Here is a 6,816-nt window from a genome sequence, read left to right as displayed (position 1 = left end):
GGAGAGGAAAACAGGATGAGATGAAGAGATGGAAGAGAGGAAAACAGGATGAAATGAAAGGATGGAAGAGAGGAAAAAAGGATGAAATGAAGAGATGGAAGAGAGGAAAACAGGATGAAATGAAGAGATGGAAGAGAGGAAACAGGATGAGATGAAAGGATGGAAGAGAGGAAACAGGATGAAATGAAAGGATGGAGGAGAGGAAAACAGGATGAAATGAAAGGCGGGGAAAGAGAGCTGACCATCAGGCAGAGCAACACTAATGAGCACAAATGGATGCAATATTCACAAAATCTGTTTTATAAAACAAATATTTTCCACACGTTGTTTTTAAGAAATATCGTAAACATGGAAAAGTTTTCATCCAAATAAAAACGTCTCTGCTACTGATCGCCGTTTTTCAGGAGACAGAGCTAAAGCCGATGTCAGCCAATCAGTGTCGACTTCCTGTTAGACATGGAGGCAGACAAATCAGCTGAACTATTTTTAAACATCTTGTTAGAATATAAGTTATTAAACCGAGACGATGCAGGTCAGGAGGCGTGTCAGAGGAATGTGGATGAACTGCTGCAAACAGTGAAACAAAATCTGCTTTACAACAAACAAAAATTATTAATCAAATTTCCAACTTCGTCAGAGTTTTCATAAATAATCATTTGGTGACGTTGAGTGGAGTATTGTCTGATTTCCCAGATGACTGAACCTCGGCGCCTGAGGCCGACTCATGTGACCTACAAACGACCTTCTGTGCAGCAGAGGTCAGATCAGAGGTGTGTGTGTTGATGGATAATCTCCACATTCACACAGGAAGTTTCCATGTTTTAGTTTCATCTGAAGCTCGTCTGGTTTCTGCGGTTTCTCCAGCTGGGTTATTTATACGAATGAGACACAGAGGCATCGTCTGATGATGCATATTCATCACCTGATGAATATGCCCACATTTCTGAAGCTGCAGTAGAAAGTTCAGGTTTCAAACACCTCCAGGGTTTCTGCAAAGGTTCTGCAAAGGTTGTGTGCAGAACGTCGGAGCAGGAGGGAGCGAAGCGTTCCTGGAGTTTGGGTTTCCTGCTGACGGATGGAGGCAGCGGCTGCTGGCAGCCTCCTCGGGGTGTAAATGTGATGAATGGCGGTTTGTTTGGGTGGAGCGCGGGTTTGGCAGGACGCGGCGCTCTGGGTGTAAACAGTCAGTGCTTTAATGCGGGGGGCATGATGGGAACCAAACAGAGACGTTTTGTCTGGTTCCTGTGACACTAACAGCCGCCTCAGAGAGAGAAGCTGTTCTCTGCGACTCTGGATGATTAGATCTGCAGCAGATGAAGTCTGATCCAATCCTCCTGCCTTCCCGACCTTTTCCTCTTGTTTCTTTATTTACTGCATCCAGATCTTTATTCCCAGTTAAAGCCCCAGTTTGACCTTTCATGACCCATTTCTCCCTCAGTTTCCGTGTGTCAGGGAGCAGCTGAGGAAGAGGAGCACGAAGGTTAACCGTGTTGGCCTTCCTCTCAGCCTCAGCCAGTCTGGTCCCAGTCCTCCCAGTACTGCCCACAAAGTGATGCGGACCCTGGAAAACAGACCTGATTCTTTAAAGGAATCAATAACTGATGGACCTGATTTTTCACCGGGAGCCGATCAGAAGGTCGACCTAAAGCCGGATTATAAACGGACTTTCATTTATTCATAACATTTTTGGTTTTTGATGATTTAATTTCAGGAAAATGTGGATTTTTTCCCCCCAATGCTTTCATGTGTTTCCATGGTGATGTCAGCTCGCCCAGGGCGGCCATCTTGTTAGCCAAACGTTTTAAAGCTTCTGTTTGGATTCAGGTCGACTCCACCAGAATATTTAGATTTAAATTCAGAAGACTGAGAGAATAAAGTAGTAATTTTATCAGAACTTCAATATAAACATGTTAAAATGAGAAATAAATGAGAATTTGATGAAGTTTTACTTTATTATTTTTCAGATAAGGAAATACTTCGTCAATGTTAAATCTGTTCCACTTATCAACTTAAAGTCAGGATTATTGAACCATTATAGATCAGCTGCTTATTTACCTGCTTTTCTCCTTCATGAAGAGTTTTAGTGTGCAGTACTGAGGCTGCTTGTTATTATTATTATTATTATTATTATTATTAAACATCAAACGCCATATGGAAATTAGCCACCTGGCTTTAATCTAATGCTAATTAAAATGTAATTTCCCATTTCTAAAAAAATAAACTTCACACAATCATCAACAAAAAGTTATTAATGGCTGTAGAACAACAGAAGGAGAGTTTTAGTCACGTACTGAGCCGCAGTGAGAACAAAACGCTGACATGACGTAATGACCAACCCTGCGGCCCCTGGCGGTCCGCCGGCGGCCCGCGGGCCTCCTGACGCCGCGGCGTGTCGGTCGGATCCGTGTCGGTCTGCGGCTCGTAAACCAGGGAAGCCCATTAATCTCAGGAAGAGGCGTTTGACCTTTCAAACTCATTAACCACAGCAGCCGCCGTGCAGACAGCTACCGGCATCACACAAACTCTCCCCCGCACCATTAGCACGTGCGCGGTACTTAAGCTGTGGGCGCGCACGTGCTGGTGGTGTGTGCGCACCTGCCAACATGGCCTCCGGTCGGCCGGATCCTCCGGATCGTCCGGATCCTCTGTGTGGGTTTGTTTGGGCAGCGACCTGGAAAATTGCCTGACCTTTTCAGAAGCTGATGAATAAATCCATAAATCCCGCGGCGGCGCGGCTTTACGACGCGTCCCGACCGCAGCGACGCCTCCTGCGGAGAGGCTTCCTGGAAATGGAGTGATGGTGATGGTCCTGATGAAGGTCAGCGGCGCCGGTAACGACCTGCTGGAGTTAACACGCCGACATGGAGAAACGCTCAGCTTATCTGGAGGCTCAGAGGCAGCAGGGGGAATATAAACAAACCATTAGAGCTGAAGCAAACCTCTGATTTACTGACTTCCTCATCAGTCCTTGAAGTGGACAAATTACTGAGTTATCTGGTCAGCAGGGGCGCCGTAGATACCAAACCTCTCTATGGAGACCTTTGGGCAGAATCAAGATGGTGGATGAAAGTCAGAAAACATCCTGGACGTTGGGTTGTCTCTGCTGGACCGTGATTGGTTCCTGAGGTTGTCTCTGCTGGACCGTGATTGGTTCCTGAGGTTGTCTCTGCTGGACCGTGATTGGTTCCTGAGGTTTGGAGGGAAACGCTGAGGCTTTATTAAGGAGTCCTTTCGAGGCTACTACAACATTTACGGTAATTTCTGGTCTATTGAATGTGAGCCACACCCACTCACTTTACAATTTTTCACATAAAGACCGCACTCGTCTAAAAGCTGCAGGTATCTACCATGATATTTACATAGAAAGGTTGTTTTCTAATGTTACATGTAACTTCCTCTGAGACCGCCGACTGCAGTCAGAATAATCACAATAAAATTAAATAATCGCACTGAGGTTATGGACATGATCTTTTCTCCTGACCTCTGGATGAATTGCTGGAGGCTGGAACTACGAGCTCCACTTCAGCCAGAGTTTGGAAATCACGGAACATTGAATGGATCAAAGTCAGCTGGATTGAAGCCGGTTCGGGGGTTAGGGTCCGGTCAGAGGCGCAAAAAGTGGGTATGCAGCGTCGGTCCTTCACCCTGAAGTTTCTTCCCTCGGGGGGGTTCATGTTTTCGCATCCACCTGAATAATGTGCAGTTGCGCCACTGGGTCCGGTTCACACTCGGAGAGGAATTTTATCGATGCCTTCCATCTGCCATTTACTGAGCGTAAAGTTGAAAATGTCTCCTCCAAGTGGCCAGGAGGGTGAACTATACATGAGAGAGATTTATGACAGACGACAGTTTTCTGTAAAGGTTTTCCTTTAGTTGAACCTCGATTAACAGGAATAGTTTTGGATCTCTATCTTCATCTTCCTCCTTCCCTCTGAAGTGGTTTGAACTCGTCACTCTCTCCCTCTTGTCTCGAGGTGAACTCACCGCTGAGCTGTCTGCTGGTGAAAAGTCATATTTTATCTGCATCGCAGTTTGAACGTTACGTCTGGACGTTACGGTAGCGCTGAACGTTCCTGCCGGTGTTCATGTCCTGTTCTCGCTCCGGCCAATCAGATCGCTGCTACAGGCTGAACGCAGGCGGCGTTTTCCACGGTGACGGTGTGTTTATGTGCGTCTCTTTATGCGGCGGTCGTGATTGCAATCAGAAAGTCATCATGGAGGACGGCCGGGTGGAGCGCTCCTGTTGTTTCTCTTCTAATTGCTGCTTCCTCTTTGCAAGTCAATTAGCCTGGCAGCCAATCAGAGAGCAGAGGCGCTGCAGCCTGGACGGGCTGCCAGGTCGCGCCGGTAATCAGGTTATCCTGCTGTCAGTCACTGTGTCAGTGTGTCAGCCGGCCAATCAGGGAGCAGCGATTCTGATTAATCAGTCGTATGGGGAGAGCAGTCAGAGGTTGTCAATCACCAAAGCAACATGAACGGCGCTCCCCAAACAACAAGTTTGGATCTGGAGTTTAATTCTGACTGGAGAGAGAAGCAGCTGCTGAACAGTTCCTCTGAACGATTCTCTGACATTTAACGACAAAATAACATCGACATGTAGAACCACAGAGGAGCCGGTCAGCTGATCTGGTTATATAAACATCTTTTCCTACAGACGCACAACCAATCAGAGGGTTGGAGACGAACCTAGAAAAACCTGCAGCTCAGACGCAGAAACCTGAGAAACTTCTTAAGACAATCGGATCCTCTCTGGTCCTCCACACCTCGTCTGGTTTCGGTTCAGTCCAACTCTGGTTTGATATGTCAACACCAAGTGGACCAGAAGCAGGAAGTGCACTACAGCGCAGGGGATTTTGGGTAAACACAACCAAAGCTAATGTGCTAGCCTAGCACCAGCAGCAGAAATGGCTCCTGGTCTTTAGCCTAAAGAGAAATCCTCCAACCGCTAAAATCTGACGCCTCCATCTTGTTTCCATCTGGTGAAGAAGGAAGTTGCTCTCAGTGTCTTCAGAGTTTCCTTCAGTGGTTCTTGGTGCAGCGCCCCCACAGGCCAGGAGGGGAACAGGTTGGTTTGACTCAGAGCCACAGCAGCTGGAGGTGGAGCAGATGCTGTAAATATTTAGAATCTCATTAAATATTTAGTTTAATCTGTGACATAAATTCATGAATAACACTTAACCTCCATCTTTTTCTCTGACAGGAATTGTTAATTTTTGACCATGTAGCCTCACAAACAGCATCGCAGACTTTTCTGCACCTTGGGATTCTTTGTTAATCAGCTTTATCTGTGTGTGTGTGTGTGTGTGTGTGTGTGTGTGTGTGTGTGTGTGTGTGTGTGTGTGTGTGTGTGTGTGTTTGGGTTGGTGGATAAACTTGTGTTTTATCAGAGCTTATTGGATCTTTTGATTTAGTTTCCTGGACTTTTTGTTTCTGCGTTTCCTGATTTTCCATAATTTGATCCGGTTATTAAATCTGACTTTGCAGCAGATTTATTTTTCCTGGGCTCTTCGGAGCGGACGTTCATGTTGTCAGCGCAGCATCGCTGGTCACATCACCGCGGTGTTCAGGTTATTTTATGCAGAGGAAGTGATGTCGTTTCACATGAAACTCTTCTCTTCCTCTTCTTTCAGTCCATCATCTCTGTGAGACAATTCAAGTTGGCAGAGTTTCAGCGATGAAGTGCCTTGAATTAATAGTGAATTACCAGCCTCTGTGTGTGTGTGTGTGTGTGTGTGTGTGTGTGTGTGTGTGTGTGTGTGTGTGTGTTTCTCTGAAAAATGGACAAACTGGCTTCAAACTCTGAGTTTTATTTCTGAACTGTCTGCTGAAGGGGGGCAGATTCAAGAATCGCAGTTTTCCTGAGCAAACGATTCCCGAGGCGTTGTGTTTGTGTCACCGGGATTTTTCAGAGCCCAGTTAACTATTAATCAATCACTGAATTAGTTAACAATTATTTCAGTTACTGATTAATCGTTTCAGTCGTTGTTGAAACACTCGCTCCACTCTGACTCCCCGGGTCTAAAACCAAAACAGAAATTATAAAGTAGGTAGTAAAGCAGCTCTATTCACAACCAATAAAATCAATCAATCAATCAGATTGATCGTTTCCATCCAATCAGCAAATCAAAACTCTGCTAGTGGCAGAAATTACAAAATAAACTGAATTATCAATCCTAGCATCCTAGGTCGGTTCTGGTCGGTTTGGTTTGGGTCGGCAGGAGGAGACTCTGTCCAGTGTTTACAGGCTGTACAGTAGTAAACTCTTCTTCCTCTTCTTCCTCTTCCTGTTCCTCTTCTTCTTCCTCTTCCTGTTCCTCTTCCTGTTCCTCTTCCTGTTCCTCTTCTTCCTCTTCCTGTTCCTCTTCCTGTTCCTCTTCTTCCTCTTCCTGTTCCTCTTCTTCCTCTTCCTGTTCCTGTTCCTGTTCCTCTTCTTCCTCCTCTTCCTCTTCCTGTTCCTCTTCCTCCTCTTCTTCCTCTTCTTCCTCTTCTTCCTCTTCCTGTTCCTCTTCTTCTTCCTCTTCCTGTTCCTCTTCCTCTTCCTGTTCCTCTTCTTCCTCTTCCTGTTCCTCTTCCTCCTCTTCTTCCTCTTCCTGTTCCTCTTCTTCCTCTTCTTCCTCTTCCTGTTCCTCTTCCTGTTCCTGTTCCTCTTCCTCCTCTTCCTGTTCCTCTTCCTGTTCCTCTTCCTGTTCCTCTTCCTCCTCTTCTTCCTCTTCCTGTTCCTCTTCCTGTTCCTCTTCTTCCTCTTCCTGTTCCTCTTCCTGTTCCTCTTCTTCCTCTTCCTGTTCCTCTTCTTCCTGTTCCTCTTCCTGTTCCTCT

General features: G+C 46.0%; 1 protein-coding gene and 1 long non-coding RNA gene across 2 annotated transcripts in view; one reads left to right on the top strand and one right to left on the bottom strand.

Moving 5' to 3' along the window:
* LOC106936272 (ephrin type-A receptor 10-like) overlaps positions 1-6,816 on the top strand; it is a 91,505-nt gene that overhangs the window by 7,089 nt on the left and 77,600 nt on the right. The gene's annotated exons all lie outside the window — the stretch shown is intronic.
* On the bottom strand, positions 7-3,598 carry LOC106936273 (uncharacterized). Its single transcript, XR_001422094.1, has 3 exons — positions 2,940-3,598; positions 2,689-2,842; positions 7-1,561 (listed from the first exon to the last, which is right to left on the bottom strand). It is a non-coding gene; the product is annotated as an uncharacterized LOC106936273 (long non-coding RNA).

Source organism: Poecilia latipinna, unplaced genomic scaffold, assembly GCF_001443285.1.
Source record: "Poecilia latipinna isolate Pla-1442-1.1 unplaced genomic scaffold, P_latipinna-1.0 Scaffold2110, whole genome shotgun sequence".
Classification (NCBI taxonomy): domain Eukaryota; kingdom Metazoa; phylum Chordata; class Actinopteri; order Cyprinodontiformes; family Poeciliidae; genus Poecilia; species Poecilia latipinna.
This window is presented reverse-complemented; position numbering and strand designations above follow the sequence as displayed.